This window comes from Solanum stenotomum, chromosome 7 (genome assembly GCF_019186545.1).
Source record: "Solanum stenotomum isolate F172 chromosome 7, ASM1918654v1, whole genome shotgun sequence".
NCBI lineage: Eukaryota > Viridiplantae > Streptophyta > Magnoliopsida > Solanales > Solanaceae > Solanum > Solanum stenotomum.
In genome coordinates, this window is record NC_064288.1 from 38,803,462 (window position 1) to 38,822,438 (window position 18,977).

The window sequence follows — 18,977 nt, forward strand, 5'->3', positions numbered from 1 at the left end:
ATAGTTTAATTGTGATTTCATTTAGTGGTTGTGGATGAATTTAATGAATTGTAGTTGCAAATACAAGTTTATTTATGTGTTTTCGGCTTGCTCTAGAGAGAGGTCGTAAAACTAAGACCACTAGATTGATGGCTAGTGTGAGTGGGTCGACATGAGGTTCAGCTCGAGAGTGTGAACCCTAGTCCCATGTCCACACACTCAGCTCGAGAGAGTGAATCCTAGTCCCATGTCCACACACTCAGCTCGAGAGAGTGAGTGGGTTAAGGCGTAGGCTGGTCTTCATGCGGCAAATGGGTGTTCTAGAGGAACACATTTGAAACGGGGTAAGTTGCTCGAGAGAGAGCTTATCCCCCTTAAAGCTTAGCCCAGTCACAATTACTCTATGAATCTTCTATTTAAAGCATGCACCCAATAATCTAGCTTAGCCCGTATTCCCGTCACATCCCAAGGATCCCCTCTCATTGCTTAGAAACCCTTGTTTATTTTGCTGTTTTTTACTTACTAGTGACAAAACTTCACATTGTTAATTGACACGTTTGTGTCCCCCCTTTAATTTACAATGTTTTTACTCGTTAATGTCTTTATCTACGACTAGTTAGAACTAAATTTTATTTTTCTATAAATTATCAAAACCACTCTCTTGGGACGATCCCAACCCTTGGTTGGGTTACTAAACTATGTACGATCGTAGACACTTGCATCGAAAGTTGTGTCTTGATTACGCAATCATCAAGTTTCCTCAGCAAGATTATGTTGTAATATTGTTTGATCCTATTCATCCTCATTCAAAAGCTGATTAACAAATTCCACCTGACTCTAATCATGATTATGATTCAGGTGATAGTGTAGGGCTCCCAATTGAGTTCAATTATCATACCATACCTTAGCATATCCTTCATTTGGTTCCCATCATATCTCTTGATCAAAGTAGTCCCTTGCCAATAGCATATTCTTCCATACTTGAGATCCACCCCTCCATTCTACTGTTTATGGCATGTGCTTCTTACAATATTTATTCCACATATAGTTAGACCACATTGTATTAGTTATTCTAAATTTCCACCATAACTTGGCAAATAAAGCCTTAGAGAGGTCAAATAAAGACCTAAATCCTAATCCTCCTTCTTCTTTAGGCATACGAATACTCTTCCATGCTATCCAGTGGGTAGATCTTCCCTCCTCTTTGAAGTTCCACATGAGTTTAGCAAGCATTCTATGAATATCATGCATTACACACTTTTGGGGGTTCAGGACACTTAAAAGTTAAGTAGGGATGCTTTGAAGCACACTATTTAATAGAATTGTTTTACCCCCAAAAGTCAAAAACTTTTCATTCCACAACTGTAACTTGTCTTGAGTCTTCTTAATTAAAATCGTGAAATGTACCTTCTTCTTCTTAGCTTGACCATAGGGCAGCCTAGGTATGTCAAAAGAAATAAACCTCTTGATAAACCAGTGATCTCCTCCACTAACTGTGTGGAAGTTTGCGCTACCTTATTATGAACATAATATGAGCTCTTATTTTTATGATCAACTATCCTGATTGTTCCTCATATTTTCTTAAAATTCCCATTATAAGCTTTAACAATCTTTTGTCTGCAGCTCCAAAAATAATTGTATCATTTGCATAAGACAGATGATTCAATTTATCACTCCATTTAGGTAATTTATAGCTTTTATAATCATATCTCTCAAATAATTGATTCACAACTCTAGATAACACTTCTGCAGACAATATAAAAAAGCAGGTGATAATGAGTCTCCTTTCTTGACCCCTCTTGTAGAGTGGAAAAATCCATGTGCCTTCCCATTAATAATAACTATATACCAATTATTAGCAATAAGTCTCCAAATCATGTCTAGAATTTCAGCATCAAAACCCATCTTGTCCAAGACTTTGATTAGAAAATTCCACTCTACTCTGTCATATGCTTTTGCCATGTCCAATTTGATAACCACATTATCAGGCCTACCCCTTAGCCTTATGTAAGGTATAACCTCTTGAGCCAACAACACATTTTCAGTGATATTCCTCCCTTTAACAAAGCCAGATTGATTTTGTGATATCAGTTTAGGTAGATAACCTTCAATCCTATCATGAACCAGACTGGAAATGATCTTATTTAAGAAGTTACTCAGACTAATTGGTCTAATATACGAGAAGGACTAGGTAATATTCTTTATAGGTATTAGAACCAAATTGTGTGAGTAATAGATTTTGGTAGGGAAACACCCTGGAAAAAGGCATGCACAATCTGTATCATATCATATCAGGGCCTACAATATCACGACATGTCTGAAAGAAACATCCAGTAAAACCACCAGGACCACATACACTATCTACATTTAATTCAAATGCCAACTTTTCAATTTCTTATGCATTTGGTAGAGCGTTGAGAAACTCATTATCTTCAAGGATATATGTTGTTGGATACCATGTAATAGAATCATTTCCTCTTCTATATCTCCACTAGTGAATTGCTTTTCAAAAAAGCACACTGCTTCCCTTATGAGTTCATCATTAGAATCTGTCTATGTGCCATCTTCCTTGAGGATTCTTTTCGGTGTAAGCCTTTTACATCTTCCCCTAACAAGTCCATGGTGTAATCTAGTATTTCTATCTCTTTATTCAAACCATTGTACACTAGCCTTTTGCCTCCAAAACTCTTCTTCATAATGAAGATAAAGCTTTAATTCGGCATGTGCTCTTTGCAATATTGATCTATTAACGGGTGAAGGGTCTTCTTGGAATAGTGTCTCTTTAATCTTCACAATCTCCTCTCTAATAGTCAATTTCTTAATGATTTCTCCAATAATCGCTCTGCTCCATAAGGTCAAAGCCTTCTTGGTCCTTTTCTGTTTCTTCTTCAGTCGAATGAAAATATCATCTTAATGTTTAGCTACCCAATGTTGTTGAACAACATTTTTGAAGTCTTCTTTTTCAGTCCAAAACTTTAAGAACTTGAAAGGCTTTGCAATAGGAATATTGCCCACACCACAAGTAAGGAGTAAGAGGGCATGATTAGGCCCTCTCCTAGCTAGGTGTTGTAGTTCATTGTTGCCATAAATCTCCAATAATGAATAATTAACTACAACCCTATCTAATCTCTTGAAAATACAAGTCTCATCTACTCTGCCATTCCACCAAGTAAAAGGATTTCTTGAGAAATAAACATTACAAATCACATGAGTTAAGTTATAATGCAAAGTCCTCATATTCATATGGATAAACACCAAGTTTTTCTTCATCTATGAGGATCACATTAAAGTCACCACTCACCAACTAAGGCATATTGAATTGTTGGCTGATTAAAGACAAATCTCCCCATAGACTTTGTCTCTCAATATTAAAGCATTTAGCATACACTACAGTTGCTAATATTTGATTTCCATCTTCTAATGTGAGTTGTAAAGTTAATTGTTGATCGGAATCTGCTACTACACCCACTTGAATATGATGATTGACAAACACCCAAATCTTCCCATTAGTATTATAATTAGCATATGGCATTCCAATTCTTCTTTTGTATCTTTGAAGTGGCTTTGTACTTTAAATGGTTTCATCAAAGAAATCATCACAAATCTATGAAGCATTTGTACCCTATGAAATGTCTGTTGTGTTCTTACAGACCTAATATTCCAGAATAAAGCTTTGTAACTCATTTGGACATTGATTTTACCCCCTCCTAGTTTGAATTCTGGTAGGCACAGAGCTATTAATATCTTTTTTCCCCTTGTCTTTCCTTAATTATGAGGACAATTTTGGTGATAGCCCAGCCTCCTTACCGATGTTTTGCAGATTGGAGTCGTCTTCTTCTTCTTCTTCTTTTTCTTTTTCTTCTTCTTCTTCTTCTTCTTCTTGTTCTTCTTCTTCTTCTTCTTCTTCTCCTCCTCCTCCTCCTCCTCCTCCTCCTTCTTCTTCCTCTTCCTCTTCTTCTATGTCGACTTTTGCCATGATTACAGGTTCCTTATTCAGGCAATAATGTGTAATCAATTCATGCAGCCTTTCCATTGGGGCTGATTTTTCAGGAATGACTGGAACTAATGTTGAGTCATTTGCACAAAACTCCAGGTGAAGGTTGATAACGTCCGAATATACTTCTTAAAAAGAAATATAAACGGTCGTATGCAATATATTTAACCAACTATAAGTCGGGGTTGATGCCATATAGAATATAAAAGAATATTGTTAATAGCAAATAGTTAACTCGATAGTCGTTATTTAAAAAAGGGGAGATTTAAATTGAAATAAAACTAAGAAGAATAAAATAGCTTTGAACTAAGAATTTATTTAAATTCAGATTATTAAAAATAACTAGGAATGTGTTCCCCATGATTTCATAAAATAGCATGAATATTGGACTATGATCTATTTCAATTTTTAGCATTCAAGATTGGTAAGTTAGGTGTAAGATCCCGTACTTTTTCTCTAATCGTGCATAATATATGTGGCGTAGTATGGCATGGTTATATGAGGTGCATATGACTTTGTATCGTACATTGGAGATTAAGATTGCAAGTAGGTGGCAATATCAAGAACCTAAACTAAAGTTTTAGGTCAAAGGGACCCCTCAAACAAAGTTCATGATAAAAGAAATGGCTCGGGTAGAACTTCACCCGTTTGAAAGGTTTAACTTGTCCCATACCTTGTAGATAAGCCTATGAGTGTAAAATATGCTAAGAATAGTGTGTTATGAGGTATTATAATAGCACAAGGGTCGTATGTTAAGTTTGGAAGTCAAGAAAATTAGTGAAACTAAAGTCGGCAAAATTTATCGAAGTTTCTCTAATAATATTTTCTTAACTTTGGGTCAAATGTTTTGGATGTTTCTCCCAATATACAAAGAGTTATAAGGACTATCACCCATTAAATTGAAGGCCTACGAGTCTAGTTTGCAACGCATAAAAACTTGTATCCAACCGACATCGGAGTAAAAAGTTATGAGAGTTTTACTACGGACTGCCGGGGCAGAATCCGGGTCGGGTAAAAAAGGTGGTATGTCGGCTTACTCAAAGTTTTAAGCCATGAAAACAATTCATTTTACTTCCAAACCAGAAAGAAAGATTAAGAGAGGGTTCCTATGGAGTACTTGCATGATGAAAGTCAGTTTTTGACGATTTTTACCATTAAAGATTACCCCCGTGCTTAGAAACGTGATCTCTACACGTGGCAATCGTTTTCCCCTTCTATTAGCTGCGTTTGGAGCAATTTTTTGAAGTTATAAATTTATAGTTATTGGTGTTTCTTCAGGTTTACACTTGGTTAACTAAGGTAATCATCTCGGGACTCTTTTATGATTGTTTTTATGAAGTTCTATGGACATTTCATCAAGTTGAGGCCATTTGGCAAATCTGCCGATTTAAGAACAATTATGAATTGTTTATAGGTGTGTACCAGCTGTGTATATATAGTGTTTGTGAAGTTTAGGATGTAAGGAAAAACTTTTGTGAAGAAGCTACGACCATTTGAGCGTTCATTGAAAAGGTATGTTAAGGCGAAGCGAAGTCTCTCATTTTAGCACCACTCCTAGGAAATTCCTAAAACGCCGAATGTGATATTTTACTATTCTCTTGCTAGAAAGACCTTCAGTGAAAGGCATTGAGAACTCAGCTGAATTATTTTCATGATTCTGTTTTTTTGATATTTCACTCGTTCGGATAAATAGAGTGTTCGACATCTACACGTCATTTTATTAGTTTCCTTGATTATATGTCCGCACGTATGAACTCGTATTCTTCCTTGGGTGATGTGAATTAAAATGTCACGCGAGACCCTTATTACTTGTGACCAGCTCTCTTTCTCCATTAAGGTTATTATTAAAGAAAAACTTTAAAGTAGCTCATGACCTTCAAAACTCTCAAATATAATTTAAATGTAAACTATTAGAACACTTGGTTTTTGAAATATTTCTTTTATAAATTATCTAGGAACCAAGTTAGGAACTAAGTAAGTCACCTTAAACTTGTTATGAATATCATCAAGGTTAGGTCATCCTTCTAAATTTCGAGTTAACTTTTCAAGCTTATTTGGAAGAACATATCTAGTTCCATGAGATTGTTATATGTTATACGAAAGTTATTATGGGGTTATGAGAACAAGACTATAAACGGGCCAAGATTGGCAACATGACAACAGTAACTCATAGGTGTTATAAATCCATGACATGACATGTTATGCATTCTACTCTCGAGCTATAATCGGGAGGTATGAGGCCTATTGCCTATATTTATACGTATGAGACACAGATGGCCATAAGTTGGCGAATATGATGCCGGTTCGCTACCAAAAAGCACCACTATTGCTAGCATTTGTTTGGGTATGTCATGCATTTGAATCTATATATATATATATACATATATTGACGACATACGATTATACGAGCATACCATGCATATTTAAGTAGTAGGGGGCTAAAGGTCAGCCATGGAGATTATTTGGGTTTCAGTTTCAGGTGGTATCCCTCTTACCCTTTTACAGTAAATGTTTATGCTTTTACTTTCCGCTTTACTTACCAACACATTTTTATTCGTACTGACGTCCCTTTACCTGGGGACGCTGCTTTTTGTTTTGTGCTAGCAGGTACAAGCAAGGACTCTAATCGACCCACCCGCTAGGATTCAGGTTCAGCTGTGAGTCGGTAAGCTCCATCTTATCCTGGGGCTATCAAAGGATGTTTACTTTTGTTGTACAGTTTGGGTATAGTCGGGGCCTTGTCCCGATAGTGATTATGTCACTCATAGAGGCTATTGTGGACACTATATTATGGATTTTCTTTTTGTATGTTTCAACCTCCAGTCAATATTCTTGGCATGTATATATAGGTGTGTATGTAAGTAGGTATGTTTTCGGTTGTGGCCTCGTCGGCTAGATAACACATATTTTTTTTTCGATTTGTCTACCATTGTTTGTATGGTTATTCTCTTTCAGGTCATAACCTCTGGGTCCAGGCTTTACTTTTTAGAGGTTGTGCTGCCCAATTTTTTTGCCTCACATGTTTGGTTTAGCTAATATGTTTCAGTGGGTAACTCGATGTATTAGGGTATTGAGTGCCAGTTATTCCCCCTATTTTGAGGCGTGACAAACTTGGTATCAGAGCAGGTCGTATCCCGGGGTTTCCATAAGCCGTGTCTAGTAGAGTCTTGTTTATGGGTGTGTTGTGCACCACACTTATAATCAAGAGGGTATAGGGCATTTAAGAATGGTTACATTTCATTAAACTGATAGATCGTGCTATAGTGTAAAAGTATTAGAACATTTGAAATCTAAGTCGTGCTTTATGTTTCTTATCTAATAGGCTACACTCGCTCCGGATATGGCAGATCGAGAGATAGGTATGTATCCAAGGGTAGGTACTAGCCGTTCCCCACCGAGTCATAGAGATAGATTTCCCTCGAAGGCACATGGTGGATCTCCAGTACCCCTAGTACCAGCCTCCCCGACACCTATTGAAGCCCAAGGAGATGCAGTACCCCTAGTCTCACCAGTTCCATTGGTACCTGATGAAGCTACGAACACAGGACCTCCAATACCTATTGTTCCTCCACCAGAGATCTCTGGGGAGCAAGGGATAAGAGAGGCAATTCAGTTGCTGACTAGGATGGTTTCTATTCATGAGCGACAACTGGAGTCAAGAGTAGATATTCAGAGAGACCGGTCGGAAAGTTCGAAGGTACGAGAGTTTCTTCATTTGGCCCCTCCGTTATTTACAGGATCTAGTCTTACTGAGGATCCCTAGGACTTTATAGAACATATATATAGAGTATTGAGGGTGATGCATGCCTCCGTCACATAGCCTGTGGAGTTGGCTTCTTTTCGGCTACGTGATGTAGCCATCATTTGGTATGAGGAATGGGAGAGGTCTAGAGGACCTGATGCTCCGCCAGCAGAGTGGGAGGACTTCTCTGAGGACTTCCTTGCCCACTATTTGCCACGGGAAGTTCGAGAGGCCCGTCTTGAACAATTTATCAATCTGAAGCAAAGAACCATGAGTGTGAGGGATTATAGCCACAAGTTTAATTCTTTGGCAAGATATGCACCAAATATTGTACGTACCATGAGAGCCAAAATTCATCATTATGTTGATGGTTTGGCAGATCATTTGATCAGAGATTGTAGGGTCCCATCCCTATCAGATGATGTAGATATTTCCCACATACAGGCTTTCGCTCAGATTACAGAGGACCTTTCTGAACAGATTCATGATACCTACAGGGATAGGGAGCAGAGTAAGATAACCCATACTATAGGGTCTTATATAGAGCCACATGGTGATTTTAGGCCCCCTTTCCATCGATATCCATCTCTGCAGCTGGTAGTGTCTCACCACAAGTGCAGGGACCGCAGTTTGATTGTTATAGTCAGTCAGGACCAGGTCAGAGCTCAGGCTAGCCTGAAGGTCGTTGAAATGATCATTTTATACAGGTAAGACATCCTACTCCTCATTGTACATAGTGCGGTAATCCGCACACAGGGCAGTGTAAAGAGGGTTCAGGTGCATGTTATCATTGTTAGTAGACAGGACATTTTATTAGGCGGTGCACGAGATTGAGCAAAGGTGATCTAGCTCAGCCTTCAGGATCCACAATAACATCTTCACCCTCAGTCTGTGCCCCATGACCAGGACCATAGTCTACTCAGGGTCGTGGTACAGGGAGAGGTGAATGAGATACAGGTTCGAGCGGTGGTCAGAATCTCTTTTATGCACTCACAGGACGACAAGATTCAGAGGCATCCCCTGATGTTGTTACAAGTATATTGACGATATCTTCTCAAGCTGTTTACGCATTAATAGACCCTAGCTCTACATTTTCATGTATCACTAAATTTATTGCTATTAAGATTGACATGAAATCTGTGTTGTTGCCATAACCAGTTGAAGTGCACCGGTTGGCGATTCTATTTTAGCTAGTCGTGTCTATCGGAGTTGTACGGTATTAATTAATGATCGTCCAACCTCCACTGATTTAGTTGAGTTGATTATGCTAGATTTTGATGTTATCATGGGTATGGATTGGTTGGCAGCTTTCTATGCTAATATTGATTGTCGTGCAAAGATAGTCCGATTTTACTTTCTAGGTGAGCCAGTTCTTGAGTGGAAGAGTAATGCAGCGATACCTAAGGGTAAGTTTATTTCATACCTTAGGGCTCGGAAGTTGATTGCTAAAGGTTGCATATACCATATGGTTCATGTACATGATATTGATAAGGAGCCCATGACTCTTCAGTCAATTCCTATCGTGAATGAATTTCCAATGGTATTCCCTGATGATCTTCCAGGAATTCCCCCATAAAGGGAAATTGATTTCGCTATAGACTTGTTTCCTGATACGCAACCTATATCGATTCCTCCCTATAGAATGACACCTGCAGAACTAAGAGAATTGAAGGAACAACTGAAGGACTTGCTCGATAAAGGCTTTATCAGGCCAAGTACTTCCCCATGGGGTGCCCCAATGCTCTTTGTTCGAAAGAAAGATGGATCCTTGCGGATATGTATTGACTATAGACAACTAAATAAAGTCACTATAAAGAATAAATATCCTCTTCCACGGATTGATGACTTATTCGATCAGTTACAAGGTGCCAAATGCTTTTCCAAGATTGACTTGCGGTCTGGTTACCATCAGCTGCGAGTCAGGGAATTGATATCCCAAAAACAACATTTAGGACGAGGTATGGCCATTTTGAGTTCCTTGTCATGTCTTTTGGGTTTACAAATGCCCCAACAACTTTTATGGATCTTATGAATCGGGTCTTCAAACCATTCCTGGATGAATTTGTGATTGTGTTTATTGATGATATTCTTATATATTCACGGTAGGAAGCAGAGCATGCAGACCACTTGCGAGCTATATTGCAGACTATCCAAGATTGCAAGTTATATGCTAAATTCTCTGAATGTGAATTTTGGCATACCTCAGTAGCTTTTCTTGGTCATGTTATTACAAGTGAGGGCATTAAGGTTGATGGAAAATATATTGAAGTAGTGATGACTTGGCTGAGGCCCTTGAATGCAACGGAGGTTCGCAACTTTTTAGGCTTGGCGGGGTATTACCGCAGGTTTGTGGAGGGATTCTCTTTTATTTCTGCACCACTAACAAAATTGACACAAAAGGCAACGAAGTTTCAGTGGACCGAGGCATGCGAGCAGAGCTTTCATGAACTAAGAAAAGGCTTACCACTGCACCTGTCCTAACTCTTCCAGATGGTAATGAGGGCTATGTTGTTTATTATGATGCCTCAAGAATTGGCCTAGGTTGTGTTCTTATGCAGCATGGTAAGGTTATTGCATACGCCTCTAGACAGTTGCGGAAGCATGAGCAGAATTATCCTACACATGATCTTGAGTTGGCTGCAGTTGTCTTTGCCCTAGAAAATTGGCGACAATATCTATACGGGGTTCATATAGATGTGTTCACCGATCACCAGAGCCTTCCGTATTTACTTAGGCAGAGGGAGTTGAACCTACAACAAAGGAGATGTCTAGAATTATTAAAGGACTACGATGTTGACATTTTATATCATCCCGACAAAGCTAATGTTGTTGCTGATGCACTCATCCGAAAGTCCATGGGTAGTCTAAGTCATGTTGAAGCTGATAAGGCTGGAATTACTAAAGACATATGCCAGCTAGTTAATTTTCAAGTACGCTTGGTAGATGCAGGAGGCAGAGGTGTTGTCTTTAAGAATATGGAAGAATCTTCCTTTGTGACTGAAGTGAAAATGCGGCAACATGAAGATCCTGAGCTTAGGAAATTGAGGGAAAAGATTCCACAACAGCAACACCCCTTATTTGAGCTAACTAGAGATGGAGTCCTTAGATACCAGGGTCGCTTATGTGTACCAGCAGTTTGGAAGCTTCGTACAAATATTCTTTTAGAGGCCCATTATTCTACATATGCATCTCACCCTAGAGAGACGAAGATGTATCAGGACTTTCGACAGATCTATTGGTGGAATGGCATGAAAAAAGATATTGCGGAGATGGTAGCTAAATGTCCCAACTGTCAACAAGTTAAAGCAGAGCATCAGAGGCCTGGAGGCCTAACCTAGTATATTGAGCTTCCGTTATGGAAATAGGATATGATAAATATGGACTTCATCACTGGTTTGCCTCGCACTCCACGAAAGTTTGATTCCATTTGGGTAATTATCGATAGGCTGACAACATCTGCTCATTTCTTGCCAATTAGGACGACATATTCAGCTAAAGATTATGCTAGGCTTTACATTCATGAGATTGTTCGCCTTCACAAAGTTCCATTATCTATTATCTCAGATCGAGGAGCTCAATTTACAACACACTTTTGGAGATCGTTTCAGAAAGGTCTAGGCCCTCAGGTAAATCTTAGCACTGCTTTTCATCAATAAACTGATGGACAAGCAGAACGTACTATTCAGATGGTTGAGGATATGTTACCTGGTTTTGTGTTGGATTTTAAAGGAAGTTGGGATCAACATCTACCTCTTATCGAGTTCGCTTATAATAACAACTTTCAAGCTAGTATTTAGATGGCCCCTTACGAAGCACTATACAGGCGGAAGTGTAGGTCCCCAATCAGTTGGTTTGAGCTCGAGGAAGCAGATTTGCTAGATCCCAATCTAGTCCAACAAGCAATTGAAAAGGTTAAGCTTATTAGAGATCGGCTTCATACAACACAACGTTGACAAAAGTCTTATGCAGATGTTCGCCGACGGAACTTAGAGTTTGAGGTAGAAGATTGGGTTTTACTAAAAGTATCGCCTATGAAGGGCAACATGCGATTCATAAAGAAAGGGAAGCTCAGTCCTAGGTACGTTGGACCATATAAGATTATTTGGAAGATAGGTATGGTGGCATACGAGCTTGATTTGCCTTCAGAATTGGAAGCAATTCATCCTATATTTCATGTTTCTCTGTTGCGGAAGTGCATTGGAGATCCTTCACGATTATTCCCATTGAAAATATTTGTATCGCTGAGGATTTATCTTATGCAGAGGTGCCAATAGAGATTTTAGATGGCAAGTAAGAAAGCTTCGAAATAAAGATGTAGCTTCTGTGAAAGTGTTATGGAGAAATAACAACGTTGAGGAAATGACTTGGGAAGCAGAAGAGGAAATTGGGGAGGGGTACCCCCAACTGTTTACGACTTAAGGTGAGTCACATTTCGATTATTGGCAATTATTTCTTCACAATGACTTAGTTAGATTTTAAGTAGCTTGAAGGTGAAATTTATGTCTTCTTACGAGATAGCTATGCAAAGCTTAGTAGTTAAAATTTTCAGAATTTGACTTCAGGTTTGCAACTGTAACAAATATAGACTCGCAAATAAAGTACTGTGAGAAAAAAAAATACAACCAAGGAATTGTTTAGATCCATTCGCGGGCGAATGTTCATAAGGGGGGAGAATGTAAGATCCCGTACTTTTCTCTAATCGTGCATAATATATGTGGCATAGTATGTCATGGTTATATGAGGTGTATATGACTTTGTATCGTACATTGGAGATTAAGATTGGAAGTATGTGGAAATATCAAGGAACTAAACTAAAGTTTTAGCTCAAAGGGACCCTTCAAACAAAGTTCATGATAAAAGAAATGGCTCGGGTAGAACTTCGCCCGTTTGAAAGGTTTAACTTGTCCCATACCTTGTGGATAAGCCTATGAGTGTAAAAAATTCTAAGAATAGTGTATTATGAGGTATTATAATAGCACAAGGGTTGTATGTTAAGTTTGGAAGTCAAGAAAATTAGTGAAACTAAAGTCGGCAAAAGTTATCGAAGTTTCTCTAATAATATTTTCTTAACTTTGGGTCAAATGTCTTGGATGTTTTCTCCCAATATACAGAGATTTAGAAGGCCTATCACCCATTAAATCGAAAGTCTATGAGTCTAGTTTGCAAGAACAAAACCCTGTATCCAACCGACATCGGAGTAAAAAGTTATGAGGGTTTTACTACAGACTGCCAGGGCAGAATCCGAGTCGGGTAAAAAAAGTGGTATGTCGGCTTACTCAACGTTTTAAGCCATGAAAACATTTCATTTTACTTCCAAACCAGAAAGAAAGCTTAAGAGAGGGTTCCTATGGAGTACTTGCATGATGAGGTCAGTTTTTGATGATTTCTACCATTAAAGATTACCCCCGTGCCTAGAAACGTGATCTCTACACGTGGCAATCGTTTTCCCCTTCTATTAGCTGCGTTTGGAGCAAGTTTTTGAAGATATAAATTTGTAGTTATTGTTGTTTATTCAAGGTTTACACTTGGTTAACTAAGATAATCATCTCGGAACTCTTTTATGATTGTTTTTATGAAGTTCTACGGACATTTCGTCAAGTTGAGGCCATTTGGCAAATCTGTCGATTTAAGAACAATTATGAACTGTTTATAGGTGTGTACCAGTTGTGTATATATATTGTTTGTGAAGTTTAGGACGTAAGGAACAACTTTCGTGAAGAAGCTAAAGCTATTCGAGTGTTCATTGAAAATGTATGTTAAGGTGAAGCTACATCCCTCATTTTAGCACCACTTCTAGGAAATTCCTAAAACGCCGAATGTGATATTTTGCTATTCTCTTGCTAGAAAGAACTTCAGTGAAATGCATTGGGATCTCAGCTGAATTATTTTCATGATTCTATTATTTTCATATTTCACTCGTTTGGATAAATAGAGTGTTTGACATCTACACGTCATTTTATCAATTTCCTTGTTTATATGTCCGCACGTATGAATTCGTATTCTTCCTTGGGTGATGTGAATTAAAATGTCACGCGAGACCCTTACTACTTGTGACCAGCCCTCTTTCTCCACTAAGGTTATTACTCCCTCTGTCCTAATTTATGTGACTTACTTTCCTTTTTAGTCAGTCCCAAAAAGAATGACACATTTCTATATTTAGTAACAATTTAACTATAAAATGTCTATTTTACCCTTAATGAAATGATTTACAGCCACACAAATTTCTATCATTCATTTTGGACCACAAGTTTTAAAAGTCTTCTTTTCCTTCTTAAACTCCGTGCCGAGTCAAACTAATCATATAAAATGGGACTGAGGGAGTATTAAAGAAAAACTTTATAGTAGCTCACGACGTTCAAAACTCTCAAATATAATTTAAATGTAAACTATTAGAACACTTTGTTTTTGAAATATTTCTTTTATAAATTATCTAGGAACCAAGTTAGGAACTAAGTAAGTCACCTTAAACTTGTTATGAATATCATCAAGGTTAGGTCATCCTTCATAAATTCGAGTTAACTTTTCAAGCTTATTTGGAAGAGCATATCATGTTCCATCTGATTGTTATTTGTTATACGAAAGTTATTATGGGGTTATGAGAACAAGACTACAAACGGGCCAAGATTGGCAACATGACAACAATAACTCATAGGTGTTATAAATCCATGACATGACATGCTATGCATTCTACTCTCGAGCTATAATTGGGAGGTATGAGGCCTATTGCCTATATTTATACGTATGAGACACAGATGGCCACATGTTGGCGAATATGATGCCGGTTCGCTACTGAAAAGCACGACCATTGCTAGCATTTGGTTGGGTATGTCATGCATTTGCATATATATATATATATATATATATATATATATGTATGTATGTATTCATGACATACGATTATATGACCATAACATGCATATTTAAGTAGTAGGGGGCTAAAGGTCAGCCATGGAGATTATTTGGGTATCAGCTTCAAGTGCTATCTCTATTACCCTTTTATAGTAAATGTTAATGATTTTACTTTTCGCTTTACATACTAGTTCATTTTTATTCGTACTGACGTCCCTTTGCCTTGGGACGCTGCTTTTTGTTTTGTGCGAGCAGGTACAAACAGGGACTCTAATCGACCCACCAGCTAGGATTTAGGTTCAACTGTGATTTGGTAAGCTCCATCTTTTCCTGCGGCTGTCAGAGGATACTTACTTTTGTTGTACAGTTTGGGTATAGTCGGGGCCTTGTCTCGACAGTGCTTATGTCACTCATAGAGGCTATTGTGGACGCAATATTCTGGGTTTTCTTTTTGTATGTTTCAACCTCCAACCAATAGTCTTGGCATGTATATATAGGTGTGTGTGTAAGTAGGTATGTTTTTGATTGTGGCCTCGTCGGCTAGATAATACATCTTTATTTTTTTTCGGTTTGTCTACCATTGTTTGTATGGTTATTCTCTTTCAGGTCATGACCTCTGGGTCCAGACTTTACTTTTTAGAGGTTGTACTGCCCAATCTTTTTGCCTCACAAGTTTGGTTTAGCTAGTATGTTTCAGTGGGTAACTCGATGTATTAGGGTATCGAGTGCCAGTTACGCCCTCTATTTCGGGCCGTGACATTAGGTATCCCTAAGTGATTGGTCCTCCAAATAGGGAATTTACTACGCACCTTGGTCCAACTATGAGTGTATATTTTACTAACCCTTACCTTTACCTCAGATTAGACATCACATCAATGTATGACTTAGTTTTCACCCACGCACTAATTGACATTAGACTATTAGATATCATCCACTAAATATCTGTTATTTAATCTTTGTCTCATTCATTACTTCCTTGGTTCGGCAAGTAGGAACGAGGCGAGTTCTAACGTTGGTCACCGTTAAAAAGACTTCTAAACGAAAGGTTTAACAATACATGCATAAAAATCATTCAAGAATCACGTTGTACATAAACTTACTTTAATAATTCATCATGATTCCCACAACCCTAATTATGAAATTTAGCTACTCATTATCTCAAAAACACAATCAAAATTTATTAAAATAAATATGCTTGTGTTAATCATAAAAATTTAAGAACAATAACTAAGCTATCTTTTATTAATAACGAATACAAATAAATAATAAAGGAGAAGAAAGAATAAACCACAATTCTCGGACCTCCACGATAGCTCTTTCAAAGTTCCTAAGTTAAAAAAAAATTATATTGTGTATTGTTTCTTGGTTCTTTGCTCCCCCTAAAATAAATATTTTTATGGGTTATTTATAGATATAGAAAACCCTAAATAAAATAATTAAATTCAAATTAAATTAGGAATCCAAACCCAAAAGGAATTAGATTATTTTTTTTCCGTCGCGTGAGCTGTCCGCGTAGAACAGTGCTGCCTTAAATTATTTGTTTAATTGTGATGCATCAATTGGCCAGTGGCTTTAGAGATTGCCACATGGCAATGAAATAATAACATCACTTTGGTTTCTTCACTTTGCGCTACAATTCTTGTATATTGAAATATTAATATAATATTTAATTTAATCCATTAAGCTGCTTGCTTGATTTGCTTTTTTAACCTTTTATTTTTAATTCGTTTTAGCTTTAAATTACTTTATTTTTTCATCAATTTAATCCTATAAATAAAATACACAATTTAGCACAATTTATAAAATTTATGCTCAAAAAGAACAAATATAAATAAAAAATATGCGATAAATAATAATTAAAAATATATATTTTTAGCCTCACATCAAAGGTGAGGCCCATCTGGTGCGTTTTCAGTCTGTAAAGGTTCATGATATTCAGCACCTTCCAACTCTTTGAACAAAGTCATCTCCTTTCCACTTTCATGTCCATGGACAACTATAGGTAGTAGATCTCTTATCTGACTGGTTGCGTTGCTCCCACTTCTCTGTGATTTATTATCTATGCTCTTTGACTCTTCTTCTTCAACTTCTTTGTTATGTTGACTTTTTCCTGCTACCTTGCTCAAGTGAACAAAATGTGACTCCTCCAGCTCCCCTGTTTGCCCCTGTGCATAAATATATTTGCCTTCTTCGACTATATATGGTAAAATCTCCTCCTCTTTATTGCTTTGCCCTTCAGCTTTGTGTTCTATTGTGTTTATCGATTTTTCTGATTGAATTTCTTCTGATTTTGCAGGGATCTTCTCACCTTGTTTATCAACATCATTATATTCCCCTTCCTGGCTTCCCATATCTCCTTGTGTAATTTCTGTTTTCATTATGTCTATCTGTTTTTAAGCCTTATGTATAACATTTGTAGCAGTAACGTGCTGAATATCTTCTATCATATGTTCTGCCATTATTGCATTGTGTGTACTACTCTCCTCATCTTGATGTTTATTTTTTTAGAACCTCAAACTTATTACATGTGCAAACTCCTTCATCTTCTACCTTTCGATTATTCACTTCCTGTCTTGGGGTTATTTTATTTGTAGGAAGACACTTCTTAAACTACTCAACACCTTTATTAGCTCTGCCTCTAGTTGTGAGTTCTCAACACTCTTTTCATTATCTTCATGCCCTACCTCCTGCTTGGGAGCCCTGAGTTCTGGATGCAGAACCCTAAACATTCTTGCTCTGTATGCCCTTGTAGCTTACACTGCTTACAATATTTTGGTACCATCGCATATTGAATCCGAATTTTCTCCACCCTAGAAGTTCTAGTCTCCACATTCACCACTTCCATCTCTACAACCTTGGGCAGATTAGCCAGCAAGTCTACCTGCACCTTGACCCTAGCACGACTAGGTATAGTCTTCTTGATCATCGCCATGTCCAATTGTAAAGGTTTTCCTACTGCTGACGCTAATGAAAAAATGGATTCCTTAACAAAGAATGTTGGTTTAAAATCCAGAAAGGAAATCCAAGCCATCGCCTGAGTTGTTTCTTCCTCAATCTTAAACACATCATCAGTGTTTTAAAAGGCAGGGGCGTGAGGCGAGGCGTTTTATACAATATGGGGCGAGGCATAAGTCCCGAGATACGGGGCGTAAGTCCCATGGATCTACGAGGCGTAGTCTCATGTCTATTCAATTTTATAGTTTTATTACTAATAAAATAAGCAAAAGTAAACCTTTCAATGATTTTACAAATAAATTTTTATAAATAACCTATAATATATAGAAATTATATTATGATTTTTATTTGAGATAAATATTAATAATCAATAATGAAGAAAAAAATATTATATTTACTATTTGAGAAATATCATTACATCAATAATAATAAAAATATGATTTAAAGCAAAAAAAGTTAAAAAATAAATTAAAAACGTCGGGGTCTACGTGTTTACGCCCAGGACTTACGTTTTTATGCTCGAAGCTTACACCTCAAATTTTAAAACTTATGTCTTATGAATCTATGTCTTTAATTTACGCTCCAAAGCATTTTTTGTACACCCCACCTCGAGACTTGCCCCAAAAACGTTTTTGAAAACACTGATCAAAGATCGCATCATATAAGAGTAAACATCCTTTGATAGTAAATAGTAATTACGTTTAGACATCATATTGATGAAATCTTCCTGCCTAGAGAATCTTATTAATATGTGCCTATTCCGTAATAAACCAATTTTACATTCCCCTTTCACGGTGCATTGCTTAGGAATTTGAGTGCGAAGCTCTTATATATCCGACCATCCATACAAAAATTTTCCAATTACGGCATATTGAAGATTCTCAATAATATACATTCTATGCACTTCTTTTTCCGTCCATACTACTCATGGGATTCCTTCATTATAACTGAGAATTTTTTATCAGAATAGGTTTCACTAATGGTGAGAGACTAGATGATCCTTATTGATCATATCAACATATTTTATTTGTAAAACCTCCTTACCTTTCTGCTCGTTAGGCAAGACAGTACTAGTTATAATCGAACTATTATTCCCGTGAGCTCTGGGATGCTTTAGAATAGGGAAAATCTTTTCAGATAAAAGAAAACACGCCGGACCAGCACTAGAAAAAGCCTGTCCGGCGGCCATGTTGGCCATTCCAGTGGAATTATTCAAGAGAGTTTAGGGTTTTAGTATGAGAGAGAATAGAGCGGTCATTCATGACTTACCAAGAACTGGATCTCATCATTCTCCATTTTTAGTCTTTTCTGAAGAATATGATACAAGATATAACAAACCATTCAGGTTCCTAAAATTCTGGACAGAGCATGACAATTTTCAAGAGATTGTTAGACAGAATGGGTTTCCAATATTTTTGAGAATCCTTTTATTTCTTTTAAGAAGAATATCAAGAGGGT